Source organism: Macrobrachium rosenbergii, chromosome 18, assembly GCF_040412425.1.
Source record: "Macrobrachium rosenbergii isolate ZJJX-2024 chromosome 18, ASM4041242v1, whole genome shotgun sequence".
In the NCBI taxonomy this organism is placed as follows: Eukaryota; Metazoa; Arthropoda; class Malacostraca; order Decapoda; family Palaemonidae; genus Macrobrachium; species Macrobrachium rosenbergii.
The window spans coordinates 27,411,734-27,428,210 of NC_089758.1; the positions used below are offsets into that span (position 1 = coordinate 27,411,734).

The window sequence follows — 16,477 nt, forward strand, 5'->3', positions numbered from 1 at the left end:
TGTTTGTTTCTTTTCTTTCTTTTTTTCTTCTTTCTTTCTCTATTTGTCCATTTATTTCCTAAATTCAGTTTTACGCATTGCTATTTCTTAATCTAAATAGTATTCTTCATATACAAATTTTTCTACAGCCTAATATGATTTTATAAATTCCATCCCATGGTGAGTGTTTACCGTTCGCGCCAGGTGGGTAGAATTTTTGGTGTAGCCTTGTACATTGTAACATTAATAAATGGGTAAAACTGAAGACTACTACTGCGTCGTTCTAGGTAAAGTATCTACCAGTTGGCGGGCAAAATTGGCGCCGTGTTTATTATAAGTCACTTGGAAATAAACATAAAAAAACAAACAAAAGACGGTAAATAACATAAACGTAAACAAGAGACATAAACACGATCAAAAGCAAAGGCCTAAACAAAAGGGAGCAATTTTCCAATCGATGACTGGCGGCAAACAGACAGCGGTAGTAATCTTTAGTTTTACCAATTAATGTAACACTCTTGATGGAACAATGAGTAAACGCATGGAAAAAGAGTTGACATCTACTGTAGACTTTGACCAACCAGCCGAAAAGTATGCTTTTTAACTTAGTTTCTCATATAATATTTTGACATTTTCTATTTTGCGAGCTCTATTTCGTCGTAGAAAACTGAAAAAGTATACTTTACTGGTAGACTAATAAATATTTAATAGTTTGCACATATAGAGCGGAAAAAGGTGCACAAGGACGTGCAACAGTAAAGAAAATAATAATAATAATAATAAAAAAGGTTAATTAGAAGTGAAATTTTCATTTTAAGATTCGGTAACTCATATGCTGAATAAAAAATTCTCTTAAACATCTGGATATGGGATTAATAAAAGAATGCGCATGGTTGTCCACATAGAATCACTTGGAATTAATAATAATAATAATAATAATAATAATAATAATAATAATAATAATAATAATAATAATAATAATAATAATAATAATAAGATTCTCAAATCAATGAAGTCGTGGTTCTCAAAAGTACAAAAAAAAATAAATTTATTATGCAAATGAAAAAGGTGCAAATTTTGACATATACTAACAAAACAAAATAGGTTTAGTAACATCTATATATATATATATATATATATATATATATATATATATATATATATATATATATATATATATATATATATATATGTGTGTGTGTGTGTGTGTGTGTGTGTGTGTGTGTGTGTGTGTGTGTGTGTGTGTGTGTGTATCAACATGGATTTTATTTATCTTTAAATTTTCTATGCATTATATGAAAAAATGTATCTCAGACCAGTTACCAGGCATAAAGTAACAATAGATATCTCCCTTTGCAAATATTTTACAAGTTTTTAAATATATCAAAATAATCTTAGAAAGGAAAGTCACAGAAATAAATAGAACAGCGTTGGAATTTACCCTTAGCTATGAAAGCACGAATAAAAAAAAAATGAAAAAAATTGAAAATCTCTTAAGAAAATTCTTGGAAAACTCAACCTTTGATTCTGATGTTCCTAATCTCCGCTTAATGCTTACAGAGGAGTGAAGTCATCCCTTTACGAGCATGACAGGATCTTTGGTATGTCCAAGTGATGTCAAGTCGATTATTATCACGGCATTTACATTAGATTTATGTGTAGTTATCAAAAGTACCCCTTGATTAAGTAATAGGCGCTGTGAGTATATTTAATCTGGCTATGTTGTAACTCTGCAAAGATTCAGCAGGGCAGTCCGAGTTATATTTTCACAGGGCTATTTTACAGAAAATAAAAAATATTCTATATTTATATATTCTAGACAATAGAAAAAGTTATTCCCAAAAGATGCTTTATAAAGAAAAGTACTAAAATACTATGTTTACATAGAACATTGACAGCATACATCACCGAAGGCGCATTGTAATTTTTTGTCATGCTATTAACGTTTTATACAAATAAATTTATATGTCTATTGATGAAGGATAAATTCATGTTATTAATCTTGTAGAGACTAGATATATCTGAAAAAATACGGCATTACAAAGCTCAGATGTTCCAAGAAAACTATAGATAGGCTAGGCTCCGGTCCCCGAAAGAATAAAATGATCGCAATTTCAGCAGGTTGTCTGGGAATCGTTTTTTCTTTTTTTTTTTTTTTACTGGTAACTAAGCTTATAAACAAGCACGGAAGCAAACACTTTACATGCGCGGAGTGACTCGAAAGCAAGCAGAAAATGACGATTCTATTCGAAACAGAAAAATGGCGGTTTTTAATTTTCCACACATCACGCCAAACTTCGTTAAGTGTTTTCGTTTCATTACGATTGCCGGTTGTGCCAGGCCATTCATCCCATCAATTGATTGGTTGATTGGAATTATACGGAAGGAAACTCGAGTGAAAATTGCCAGCGTTTTGCGCGGCATAGCTTTTGATGCTCTCCTGTTTCAGGACCATAAAACGCAAGGTATAATCATATGTCATTTTTTATGTGCAACAATAACTGTCCGCGGACTGGTTTGAGCTTTCCGCTTCGACTCTCTCTTATATCACCTTACTGTTTGATGGTAAGGATAAGCTCGTTTCTTTAGGATAATAACCAGTCGATTGATTGAATGAACAAAAAAAAAAACTTTATATAAGACTGTTCTTTCGTACTTAAATATTTGAGTTGGATCCTCAAAATAAATGTTTAGAAATATGAATGGCTCTCATTTTAGTTTTCTGAAAAGAAAAGTATTGTCCCGGCTTTATCTGTCTGTCCGCACTTTTTTCTGTCCGCCCTCAGATCTTAAAAACTACTGAGGCTAGAGGGCTGCGAATTGGTACGTTGATCAGCCACACTCCAGTCATCAAACATACCAAATTGCAGCCCTCTAGCCTCAGCAGTTTTTATTTTATTTAAGGTTAAAGTTAGCCATAATCGTGCTTCTGGCAACGATATAGGATAGGCCACCACCGGACCGTGGTTAAAGTTTCATGAGTGGCGGCTCATACAGCATTATGCCGAGACCACCTAAAGATACATCTGTTTTCGGTGGCCTTGATTATACACTGTAGCGGCTGTACAGAAAACTCGATTTCGGCGAAGAAACTTCGGAGCATTTTTTTCGTTTATTTTGCATACTCACTATACACACACACACACACACACACACACACACATATATATATATATATATATATATATATATATATATATATATATATATATATATATATATATATATATATATATATATATTTTTGTCACTCCCAGATATTATTAAGCCAAAAATACCCCTTAATATCCATAATATCGATTGCACTTTATTTCCCCGACCAGGATTCGAACTTTTACCTTTTGGTGTTAATACAGAGGTAGGCAGTTGACTTATCCTCTAAGCTATCAAGAAGAAATATAAGATGATTTCGACTCTGCAGAACATATTCCTGTCGAATTCACGTTCTGTACTTGAGGCTGAAATCAATCAGGTTCTGTTTTTAAAACTGAAAGCATTTTATTTCCCCCAGTATAGGTGAGAGCAAAATCGAGTTCTGTGATGAGTTGAAATATACAATAGGAGACTACGTGGCAATGTCACGATGTTATGACTGAAATCTGCCTAAAATAAGTAAATCAATCAACATAGCTTAACCCTGATATGGTATTATTTACAAAGTCGAAGCTCCCATCTATTATTGGATCTATAGCAGCCAATCTGAATTTATTTCATATTATTCTCGATGAACCAATCGTAGATTTGTCTCGGAGATATAAAGAGCTGTACATACAAGTTCTCGACGCAAAATACAGTAATTAGCTTTTAACTACAGATATAAAGGCTGGGATAAGATAACAATGCCTCTTCACGGAGAGTTTGGCCTCCGGTAACGATAAATCAGAAGCGCAGATGTTCTTCGGATGAGTCAAGATCATTGTTATACAGAATTGCCCTCGGTAAATCTCTTAAGTAAGGTCATCAAATAATATTGCAGTTGTAACCAGATGCTTTTTATCCTCAAGCTAATCCCATACAGGAGGAGGTAAGCTGAGTATAATCATCTCTTCTCTCGAAGATACTTTTCGTCTACGATTCTTTGTCTTTCTAGTAATTAGCCAAAAAAAATTAGCTCAAAACCAGGGTAAGGATTCTTATGAGTGCTATAAAGACAATGTTAGTAAGCCTCGTTGCTCCACAAGAAAGAGTAATCCATTTTGTTAGAGATGGAAAATATTAACATGATATTTTGTTATCATCCTCGAGGAAGAGAGTTAAGCAGGCTTTCTAAGAAGAGAGTAGCACTGATACGTGAGTTATAATTGGATGTTGTGCTGCAGAAAGACAAACTTATCTTTATATATTTTACTCATTTTTACTTGTCTTTTACAAGCTTTCAGTTATTTACGCAAGGTGAAAATTGCCAGCGTCAATATAGAAATTAGAGGGTCTTCTACACCTACCCCACCATAAGAATCATCACTCACTGGATGACGTAACCATCAGCCGACTTTGTGATTAAGTAAAGAACGTTGCGTTACCAGCGAATGTTGACAAAGAATGCTGAAGAAATGTAAAAAAAAAAAAAACGCCTAAATTTTTCATCGATGGATTAATCTCCAAAATAATGGTGGGACGTAATTTCAGATTCCGTCCCGAGGATCGATGGAGGCGAACCTTCTCGGGCTAAATTCTCAGAGGGGGGAAAAAAGAGAAGTATGCCATCGTGTGCATAATTGACGCTTGATTACTTTCAATTTGCGTAAAGACACAGCCCAAGGACTGGAAAATTGATTTCAGGCGATTAGGCTCATTAAGAACGCACTCTTTTTCTTCTTGCCTGTAGATCCAATCAGTTGTCCTCAAAAATTCCCAGGCAATCAGAGGTGATGACTGATTTAGGAATTTCACTGAGAAACGTGACAGTACGTCTTTATTGAGAAATGGTCTCGGGAGCCGAAAATATCAAAGTGTTCAGTGTGGGATGAAATAAATAATCTCTTCCATTTAATGTTTTTGACCTGTAATAGTCTTCATCCGTTTATTTTATATTTTGAGGAACACACGTCCCTGTTTCTAGAGCCACTGAATAATGATATCTGCTTCTTCGGAGGATATTTGTTAAAATGGAAAGTTGAAAATATTAATACTGAGCTCCTCGAACACCGGGCAGAAAAGCTCTTGATAGGATGAACGAAAGAAGATAATAAAAAGTAAAAATCCTGTCAAGGATAGACGAGTAAATAATAAATTTAAGTGGAAGGTATTCTCGACTGCCCAAAACCTACCGTGAAATTGAATCGCAAAATTTTCGTATCGTCACATTACCAAAACCTTCAATGCAAAGTATATATTTCAACCTTACCTTTATTTGTTATCATTTACGAATCCTCTCACGATTATCCTTACTCCTTCCTTACATAGCTTCCATTTTCAACTTTCTCTTTTCACTTTCCATCATCAAATTCATAGATTACTCCAAAATATAAAATTCTCATTTTTACTATTCCCAATTCTGAATGAATAAGATCAATAAAATTTCGCCCGTGGGCGTGAGGGCGGACACGCTTTTCTTCTTCCTTTTATTCTTTTTCTTTTTCATATTCTTCTTCTTCCTCTTATTCTCTTTCTTATTACTTGAAAGGTAGACCCCTCTTTTAAGGCCTTCTCGTTGAAAATTGTGGCTGCATTAGAGGCGTTAATTACGTACCGGAATTTTTCCATCTCCCTCATAATTTCTTTTTTCGTGTGTGACAGAGATTAAAATTAAGTAGGAATTGTCTAATATTCAGATTATTATTATTATTATTATTATTATTATTATTATTATTATTATTATTATTATTATTATTATTATTATTATTATTATTATTATCTTATGACAGGAGTCTGCTTTGTCCTTCAGCTCTCTTCAGATTATTATTATTATTATTATTATTATTATTATTATTATTATTATTATTATTATTATTATTATTATTATTATTATTGTCATCATCTTGTGACAGAAGTCTACTTCGTCCTTCAGCTCTCTTTAAGACTAAGATTTGTCCCATTAAGTTCCTTAAAGTCCTATTTATAATGATGACCTTCATCGTAGTGACGCCAGTTCAGCGTATAGAATTTTGACATATGAAAAAAAAAAATGGGGTTGACGAAACCCCATTCCAAACCCCAAACCCCACCCCAACCCCACCATCATCCCAACCCTTTCTGCATCAAGATGCAAATCTCAATATTTCCCACTTTTTATAAAAAGTAAAGATTTCACGAACCTGTATTTATGACGTTTCATTTGAAATCTTTCTTGTGGCTTTGATTGCCGCACAAATGACCCAATGTCCCATAATTGCTAATAGTAATTAAACCTCTAAATTACGGCTCTGAAAGCTCATTAAGCCAAACTGACTTAATCTCATTCCCTGTCATTAAGATTACGATGACTTTGAGATTGAAGCTTATGTGAAGGTTTTCTTCACGATCTTTGTAATGTGGGAGGCTGGATTTTTGTTTTTGTTTTTTGGTTCAAGAGTTGAAATATACTTTATAAGATACTTTATTACACATAATTTTAAAATAATTAAATATACTTTATTAAATACATTATTAAATATGCTTTGTTAAATATACTTTTTTTTAATTCTTTATTGAATATACTTTATTCAGTACTTCATTAAATATACTTTATTAAATACTTTATTAAATATACATTATTAAATACACGTTATCAAATACTTTATTAAAAATGTAGTTCATTAAATACTATACTGGACATACGTTATTCAATGATTTATTAAATACTTTACTAAATATACTTTATAAAATAATTTATTCAATATACTTTATTAAACGCTTTATCAAATATACGTTAACGAGTGGCTGTGGACTAATTCTTTTGCTCTGGATTGGTTGATTGGTTGGTGATACTAGAATGCTGTTGTCAGTCTTCCTGTCATAATGATCGACAAAACGTGCATTGATTACATTCTTATTGAGGGTTTTCTTGTTGCGGAGGTTAGTAATTGTTTGTTATTAAAGGGATATATATATATATATATATATATATATATATATATATATATATATATATATATATATATATATATATATATATATATATATACATACATATATACAGTATATGTTACAGGGAATATGTGAAAGTCAGGGACTTCACGAAATCACCTGGGGGATCAAACGTCCTTAAGTTCATTTGATTCCCCAGGGGCTAGTGTTAAACACAGCGAAACTCATTTGACCCTCAGGTGCTAGTACTTAACACAGCGAAACATTGTAGATGAATCACTGTTTTTCCATGTTTAGTACTAGCCCTCTAGAATCAAATGTTCCTAAGCTAACTGGTCATTTCACATATTCCCTAGGGAATAAGTGAAATCCCTGGTTTCACATATTCCCTGTAACATATATATATAAACACACACACACACATATATATATATATGTATGCATATGTGTATGTATACACACATACACACACATATATATATATATATATATATATATGTATGTATATGTTTATGTATGTACACGCACATACTGTATATATATGTATATATATGCGCCTTAGTTACATACTACTTGCTTTGCACACTTGAAAAACCTGCTGAAATTTGATACTTTCTCAAAGTTGTTAAAGACAGCTGCAAGACTTGCCAATAAGAATTAAAATGAAATTTACCTTAAATAACTAAATAAAGGATACTAACTGAATTATTATACATTAGAAATTGTTTAGTTTGAACAATTTATAAATCTCAAATTCTATTTGATAGTTTCTCTACACGGCTTGTAAGTAAGAATTAAAACGGAAATTATGTTTATCTTAAATAACAAACGAATTTCAACTAAATGATTAAAAATAAAAAATTCATAAATTAAGAGACGATAAACAAACAGCCAATCGAATTCATGAGTGACACTGTTCTAGTGAGAGAATAGTTTAGGATATCAAATATGGCGTTATCTGAAATGAACGAGAGGTTTGGGATAATTGGTGATCCTGATTCACTTTTTAACCTTACGAGCAATTTCTCTTCTGAAGTTACGCAACTTCGCTTTGCTCCCGAGTTCTCTACGTTCATTGATGGATGTGAAGTTGCCATCAGAAACAATCCAGTATCATATTCTGCTTTTACGTTTAATTAGCTAGGATTTAAAAAAAAAAACTTATTTGATAAGTATGATTTATTATCATTTAGAAACGTTTGGATAGGTACCCTAAAACGGTTCTCCTTGTATTTTAATAATTTGGTTAAATTTGTATATATTTCTTTATTAATTTGTTAATTTATTGTTTCTTTTCTAAAAACTGATCTCTTCTTTCTGTATTTCCTGTTAGCTTCTGTTACCTCTTTCAAACGAACGCCATATTCTTTGGAAGCTTGAGTATCAAGTCAATTGTTCCATCTGAATAGGGTTCATCTTCTGACTAATAGTAATAAGATTGGCATATATTAAGTATAAAAAAAATTTAAAAACGAATGTTGTGAAATCTGAGATGATATGATTACGGTATTTAGTTAGAAAATATATACATATTTTTATGAGTAATTGTATTTGCAAATTCACATGCACACCAACATACACAAGCAAGTTCAATGATCCTCTGCAGTTTGCTTCAAGCACACAGGCCTGAAATGATTTTCCAAAGAGAATTTTCTTCATAAAGTGGTTATTAATATTACAAACACAATATGATAATGCTGAATACCAACATCAACAACAATACTAGTGACCATTACTATAGCTATTACCATTTCGTTTTCTCACTGCCTTCATTTATGACATACGTGTATCATCCATGAACAATCCGCGTAGCAAATTAAAAGCCAAAATTCAGCCTTCATATTCCCATTGTAATTATTACCCCCAAATTGCTTAAAGCAACCGTAGCACCTCATAAAGGGATGATCGCCGTTCGTCCGTGACTCCTGGGACAGGCTGAGGGATTTGTAAGCCCCTTGCGTCATAGCATGATGGCCAGGTACAGGTGGTCTCAGTTGCGCTTGAGTTTTCGCTACCATTCCGTATCCGTTTTAGGAGATTTCTTTGGTTACGGTCAGATATGAGGTCATGCTTTGCCAGTTGTTAGTTTGGGTTGTTGATTTGACCGTTTTGTTTACGCCCATATTCGATTTATATCGCAGGTGGCTGGCTGACTGACTGACTGATTGATTTCTGCTTAAGGCAGCGCAAAGAGGGAGTCGGAATTGTCTCTGAGAGTATTTATTGCTGTTGGTTTCTGTTTTTGAGATATGTAAACGTATTCCTCTTTAAGCATACTCCTCTCTCTTCTTCTCCTTCTAAATGTTCGTTTCGTTATTCCTGAGTTTTCGCCATTCTTTCATTTTTACTTGGGACATTCTTCGCCTGTCATACCTGATAAATTTTTGTTTTTATATAATTACCAATCTTTTGCTTATGAGTCCATGTTTTGTAAACTGAATAAAAACTGATTTTCTTCTTAATCACCTATTTCTTACTCATAAACCTGTGTTTTGTTAATGAAACAATGGTTTGCTGTTTGTTTAATCATCCACCTCTTACTTACAAGCCGATGTTGTGTAAATTGAATAAAAACTGACTTCCAGTTTGATTACCTATTTCTTACTCATAAACCTGTGTTTTGTAAATGAAACATTAACTCATTTTCTGTACAGTCATCAACCGCTTACTTACAAACCCATGTTTAGTAAACTGAATAAAAGCTGATTTTCTTATATAATTACCCATTTCTTATTCATAAACCTGTGTTTTGTAAACGAGACAATAACTTATTTCCTTTATAATCACCCACCTCTTATTTAGAAGCCAATGTTTTGTAAACTCAATAAAAACTGATTTTCTTATATAATTACCTGTTTCTTATTCATAAACCTTTGTTTTGTAAATGAAATAACTTATTTCCTGTATAATCATCCACCTCTTACTTACAAGCACACGTTTTGTAGATTGAATAAAAAAAAACTGATGTGTCATAATTACCCATTCCATGCACCTATTCCCACGTACCGTGAAAACAAGAATAATGCAAGAACATACTTCATTTCTTAAAATTCTGTGGTTATGGTAATGTAATTGTAATGTAATTATAATTCCTCCCGGAAAAACTGACGTCCATTTCCGCTTTCCCACGCCCAAAATAATTAGAGTAAGTCTTCAGAGTACGAAAAGGGTCGAGGAATAATGAGGTAAATGGAGGAATTGATAAGCGGGAAAATAGGTACAAAGGGATAAGCAGTAAATGATTAGACGAATAAGCGAATAAAAGAGGAGGCTGATAAATGGGTAAACGTGTTATTCAATAAAGGCTATAAATGAATGAAAGGGAAGGTAGTTAAACGATAAATGTATGGAAGAGAGAATAAGCGCTTGAATAATGCATTTGTGAATAAATGTCTGAATAAACAAAAGCGCAAATGGAGGAATAAATACATGAATAAAGGAGAACATTTGTAAATGAATAAAATCGTACGCAAATGAACAATATAATCAATACATAAATAAAAGGGTAAATGAGGAGATATAAAAAAAATAAATGAAGCTATGAATCAACAATAAATAAAGACAAGTAAATAATGCGCCGAAGTTTCTTCGGCGCAATCGAGTTTTCTGTACAGCCGCTACAGCGCATAATCATGGACACAGAAAATAGATCTACCTTTCGGTGGTCTCGGTATAATGCTGTATGAGCCGTGGGCCGTGAAACTTTAACCGCGGCCCGGTAGTAGCCTTTCCTATATCATTGCCAGAAGCACGATTATGGCTAACTTTAACCTTTAATAAAATAAAATAAAATAAAATAAAACCACTGAGGCTAGAGGGCTGCAATTTGGTATGTTTGATGATTGGAGGGTGGATGATCAACGTACCAATTTGCAGCCCTCTAGCCTCAATACTTTTCAAGATCTGATGGCGGACAGAAAAAGTGCGGACAGAAAAAAGTGCGGACGGACACACAAAGCAACCGGCACAATAGTTTTCTTTCACAGAAAACTAAAATGAATAAGCAGTTTATTGAACAATCAGGTTAGCGAATGAAAGTAGTGTCCCATTTACTCATCTGATCATGAACCATATTTATAGGAATTTATTTCATGAAATCTAATAAGGGTTTCAACGTATTAAGTGTTATTAATGACTCTGATATGACTTAATATTAATTATACCGATAATGAGGTAGAAAAAGATTTCTATTTAGCTTTCTTTTTTTGTGGGGGGATGATCGTTTAATTATAATTTTTATTCACTTTACTCCAGAGCTGCTAGTGATGAAGAGTGGACAGCTCTCTCTCTCTCTCTCTCTCTTTCTAACCCTCTCCGTCTTTCTCTCTCACTTTCACTACACACACAAGCATATATATATATAAATATATATATGTATATATATATATATACAATATATGTGTATATATATATATATATATATATATATATATATATATATATATATATATATATATATATATATATAACCTTATATATGATAAATAGTATCATATAGTATTGGTAGGCTTGGTGTAAATGTTCCAGTATACCGTATGTTATAGTATGAATATCCCGGAAGCTGGCACGTTGCAGTGTAAATGCCATGGTAGATGGTACGTCATAGTTTAAATGCCCCCTTAGACTGCGCGTTATGGTGTAAATTCGCAGTAAATGGCACTAGTGTAAGTATCCTAGAAGGCTGCACACGATAGTGTAAATGTCCCAGTAGAAAGTTTACTGTAATGTAAATGTCCTAGTAAGTGGTACATAATAATGTTAATATCGTAGATGACTGCAAGCAATAGTGTAAATGTCCCAGCAGACAGTTTACTATAATGTGAATGTCCTGATAGACTGCTCGTTATAATGTAAACGCCCCATGGGTGGAACGTCATTGCGCAAATGTCCCAGAAGACTGAACGTCATTACAGAAATATCCCAGAAGACTGAACGTCATTATAGAAATATCCCAGAAGACTGAACGTCATTATAGAAATATCCCAGAAGACTGAACGTCATTGTAGAAACGTCCCGGTAGACTGAACGTCATTATAGAAATATCCCAGAAGAATGAACGTCATTATAGAAATATCCCAGAAGACTGAACGTCATTATAGAAATATCCCAGAAGACTGAACGTCATTATAGAAATGTCCCGGTAGACTGAACGTCATTATAGAAATATCCCAGAAGAATGAACGTCATTATAGAAATATCCCAGAAGACTGAACGACATATCCCAGAAGACTGAACGTCTTTACAGAAATATCACAGAAGACTGAACGTCATTATAGAAATATCCCAGAAGACTGAACGTCATTATAGAAATATCCCAGAAGACAACGTCATTATAGAAATATCCCAGAAGACTGAACGTCATTATAGAAATATCCCAGAAGAATGAACGTCATTATAGAAATATCCCAGAAGACTGAACGACATATCCCAGAAGACTGAACGCCATTATAGAAATGTCCCGGTAGACTGCACTCCATAGAGCAAACATCCCAGCAGACAGTGTACTACTAAAAGAGCCGCCATTTCAAAGCGGAAGTGATGCTTGAAGCACCTGCTTGCTGTTAGGTTGACCGGCCTTATGCCAGCACGGGGTCTTGCAGTCACGAATCTCTCGTCTCGTCTCTCGCGGCGTGATCCTGCAACGTGGCCCAGATCCTCTTAAGAGGGGCGAAAGCATTATAATGGTTCGCCTGGCTGGGGAAGGCAGGCACGCAGGCACGTGCTTTGCAACGCTCCAAGCAAGCAGTCTGTCTGCTTCTCTCTTTTGCTTGTTGCTCAAGCAAGATTTTCATTTTTTTTTTTTTTGCAAATGGATTTTCGTTAATAGGTGTCTGAAGGTTTTCAGGTAATTATGAATAGCCTGAAATAGGTCATGATTATATATACAGGGTATTTTTTAGTATTATAGTTAAATAATTAATGAGCCAATAATGTAATTTTTTATTAGGAGAATTTGGAAAGACTTGTAGTAGTGGGTTGTTTCCCTGTCCTAGACAAGATTTCAGAACATTTAAAGAATAATTTATATATATATATATATATATATATATATATATATATATATATATATATATATGTGTGTGTGTGTGTGTGTGTGTGTGTATATATATATATATATATATATATATATATATATATATATATATATATATATATATTATATTTTTTTTTGTATTACACACATAAATACATATATTCATATATATGTATATATATACACATACAATTTCTCACCATACACCTTTTTCCCCAAGAGGGCGTGGCGCTATAGTCTTGAAGAATGAGGTTGCTAGCGCCATACCCCATGCCCTTATTCTTGACCTTAACAGACACTGCTACCCATATACAGCTGGGTGGACTGGATGGAGAGAGAGAGAGAGAGAGAGAGGTAAAAACTGCGACTAACTTAACCTACATAGTCACAGGCCTTAAATCCGACTCGACCATTAAGTTCTAGCAATATGTTCAGCAGCGAGAGAGCTTGACAATAGACAAAGGCCAAATTAATTTTCTCATGAGATATACTTAGTTGACATTCGGATTGAACACGTTGAAAATTCTCTCCGTTCATGCACGCGCACGCACACGCCTTGGGTAATAAGGCTGGGACAATGGTCATGCAAATACGTATCGTCTTACAGAGGGCTTAGGGCCGTGACTGCCTAAGGGAAGGGGTGGATTAGATTTGTCACGAGGTTTCTGGGAGTTTTTATTCGTCTTCCCCTCCTCCTCCCCCTCCCCCTCATGCTCTTATACCTCCTCCTCTTTTGTTTTACTTCCCTCTTCCCCTATCATCCTCCCTCTCTCCTCTCCATCCCTTCCCCCTCCCCCCACTTCTCCTCCAAGTCCCAACCAATAGACGGAGAAGGCAGGTAGGTAGGTAGAAGGACCTCGTCTCTTTCCCATCTCACAATCGACTATTTCTTGTCTTCTTCTTGACTCTGTTTTTCAAAAAACTGTTTATCTTTATCGATTCCTCTCTTCTAAATTGCACCTATTGACTAAATATTCCTTTTCAAGGCTCGCGTGGGCCACTAAAATTGTGACAAGTGTTCGAATAGTGTTTTTTTGCATTGTGAGTCTATACTTCCACTTCAGGTATCTTTTTCTGGATTATTTACGCTGTGCGTCAATTGCATTCCTGTCAGAGTTAAAGGTGAGTATATTAAAAGCATCGAAGCTTTAACAGATTAGTATCTTATTTACTTTTGGCACTGTATACAAGTCGTAAATTGGTGTGAAGAATTGTTTGTGATTGTTTCAGTCCTACTGCTTCCTCTCTGCTTAAGGTTAGCAATCAGCGACTGGAGATAGAACTAACAGATGATAACGAAACAGGTGAAACGTGCATATTGATTACAGGTATATAATCCTGCAAGAGTTTTTTAGTTTGTGGTGAATAAGTTCAGCTGGAGTCAAACATCCATTCACGGTGAGGAAGTTGTAAAAAAGAACAAACGGCAGAAAAAGAAAGGTGAGAATAAATGATCTAGAGTACTCTGTGGATTTCGTCACTCTGGTAATGTGGACGCTGAGATAACGTGAGTTTGACCGAGTTATGAAACGATGATGGACACAAGATGAGAAGAGAAAAACAGAAACTCAGAGGAAGATAACGAGTTTGTCCGAATATATAAAAAAAATGACAAAAGATAAGAAGAGAAAAAGCAAAAACACAGATGAAAGTTAAAGAACGTTGAAGACTAAAGACATCACGACTGCATCAGGTCCAAACCAAACGGATGAAATCCTTTGATCGGAAATTTTATTTTTCGAGGCATATGAATTCCACTGACTGTCTTTGGGATGAAAGGAACACAGGAGGTGATATTGGCTGCTACTGGCTAGCAACAGAGACCCAGTGGTTGATTTGTTTTCGATTTTTTGTTAACTGTCCAATTCAGAATGACAATTTGGAGATTCGCGAGAAATCACGAGATCTTTCATGATACGAATCGCGCTTTTCTGTTTGAAGATTTCGTTGATTCGTCTGAATGTTGAGCTGGCGTCGACATCCACAGCTATCGAAAGAGATTGTTAATGAATTTTAAAAAGCAATTATAGATAACTTCAGATTTATCAGAATGGAGGCACATGCGTTATAAAGCAACGCCAACGTAAATTGTTCATGCATACAAGTACATTAATCTATATTTGAAATAATAGAAGAATACTTAATTATGTAAGATAATATGAAAAACACAAATCGAGTATATATATTATATATATGTGTATTTTATATGCACACACACACACACACACACACATATATATATAGCCTATATATGTATATATATTCATGAACTTGAAAATGTAGAATAACTTACGAAAGTACTTGTTCAAAGTCCCGGTATTCACCCACCTTCTTACGTGGATTTTATTATGCATATATATATATATATATATATATATATATATATATATATATAAATATATATATATATATATATATATATATATATATATATATATATATATATATATATATATATATATATGTGTGTGTGTGTGTGTGTGTGTATGTTTCCTATTTCCTTACTTACAGTATGGGATACTTTTCAACCTCCGTCCCTTTCTCTCAGTCTAAATCTGCCTCGCCATATAACTACATCCGTAGTTCATCTGACGCCTGTCTATCTTTCCGTGATTCATCTGTCTCGGCATCTAACTACGATTGCAGCTTATCCAAAGGTCACCTGTCTGTTTTAGGGTTTATCGACTGTCTTATGCCTACCGGTCTTTTTAGCTGAACTCAGGCATCATTAACATGTCAATAACAGTAGTTACTCAAATGACTATTTACATTCTCGCAATTGCCAACGAATGTAGCTAACACGAGTTCTGTAAGTCTACTGCTTCTCATTCAGCATTATTTTATCCGTTTTTCGACTTTCGTATTTATTCGATTACAACCTCCTAAAACTACATTTAATTTCATCAGGTTCTACGGTGAAATTTGGAAAAACCTACACAGAGAAAACATTTGATCGTTTAGTTAGCATGAAATTAAAGCAGTGTTTTGTGCTGTAAAATCCCGTTTGCGCTTATCTTAGATCAAGCCGGCCTTATGCCAGCAAGTGCTGTTTTCGAAGGGCTGTCTGTATGTGCGATGAGGTGTTCAATGGAATGAGAAGCTTGATGTGGACCGCTGGGCAGTCCAGCCAGCCTAGTCTTGTGAAATTCCATAAGTTTTTGGACATTTATATGAGTGTTGTCGCTGTATGTCCTAGCATGGCATACCTTGACCTGTAATTTAGACATGAAAAGTACATGGAGTACTGTATATTTCTGTAGAGCTTTTGAACCCACGGCAGGAAGTTTCTGCAATCAGCCATTTCATTAAACCTGCAAATAACAAATTTGTCCAAGAAAAAACAATAAAGGAATTGGCAGATAACACGCTACATCAAGAACTAAACACAGCCCCTTCATTTTCAGTTGACCATTTATTGGTCTCGTCAACCTCAGGTGTGATGAGTTATTAAAGTTTGGC

The 16,477-nt window shown here is 34.2% G+C and overlaps 2 protein-coding genes across 2 annotated transcripts in view; one reads left to right on the plus strand and one right to left on the minus strand.

The window, feature by feature from the left end:
• Positions 1-16,477, minus strand: part of LOC136848226 (titin homolog) — an 89,229-nt gene that overhangs the window by 40,969 nt on the left and 31,783 nt on the right. The window lies entirely within an intron of this gene.
• Positions 13,895-16,477, plus strand: part of LOC136848229 (proton-coupled zinc antiporter SLC30A2-like) — a 79,819-nt gene continuing 77,236 nt past the window's right edge. Inside the window, exon 1 of the mRNA XM_067120581.1 lies at positions 13,895-14,140. The gene's annotated coding sequence lies outside the window, so the exon portion shown is untranslated. The remainder of the gene's footprint in view (positions 14,141-16,477) is intronic.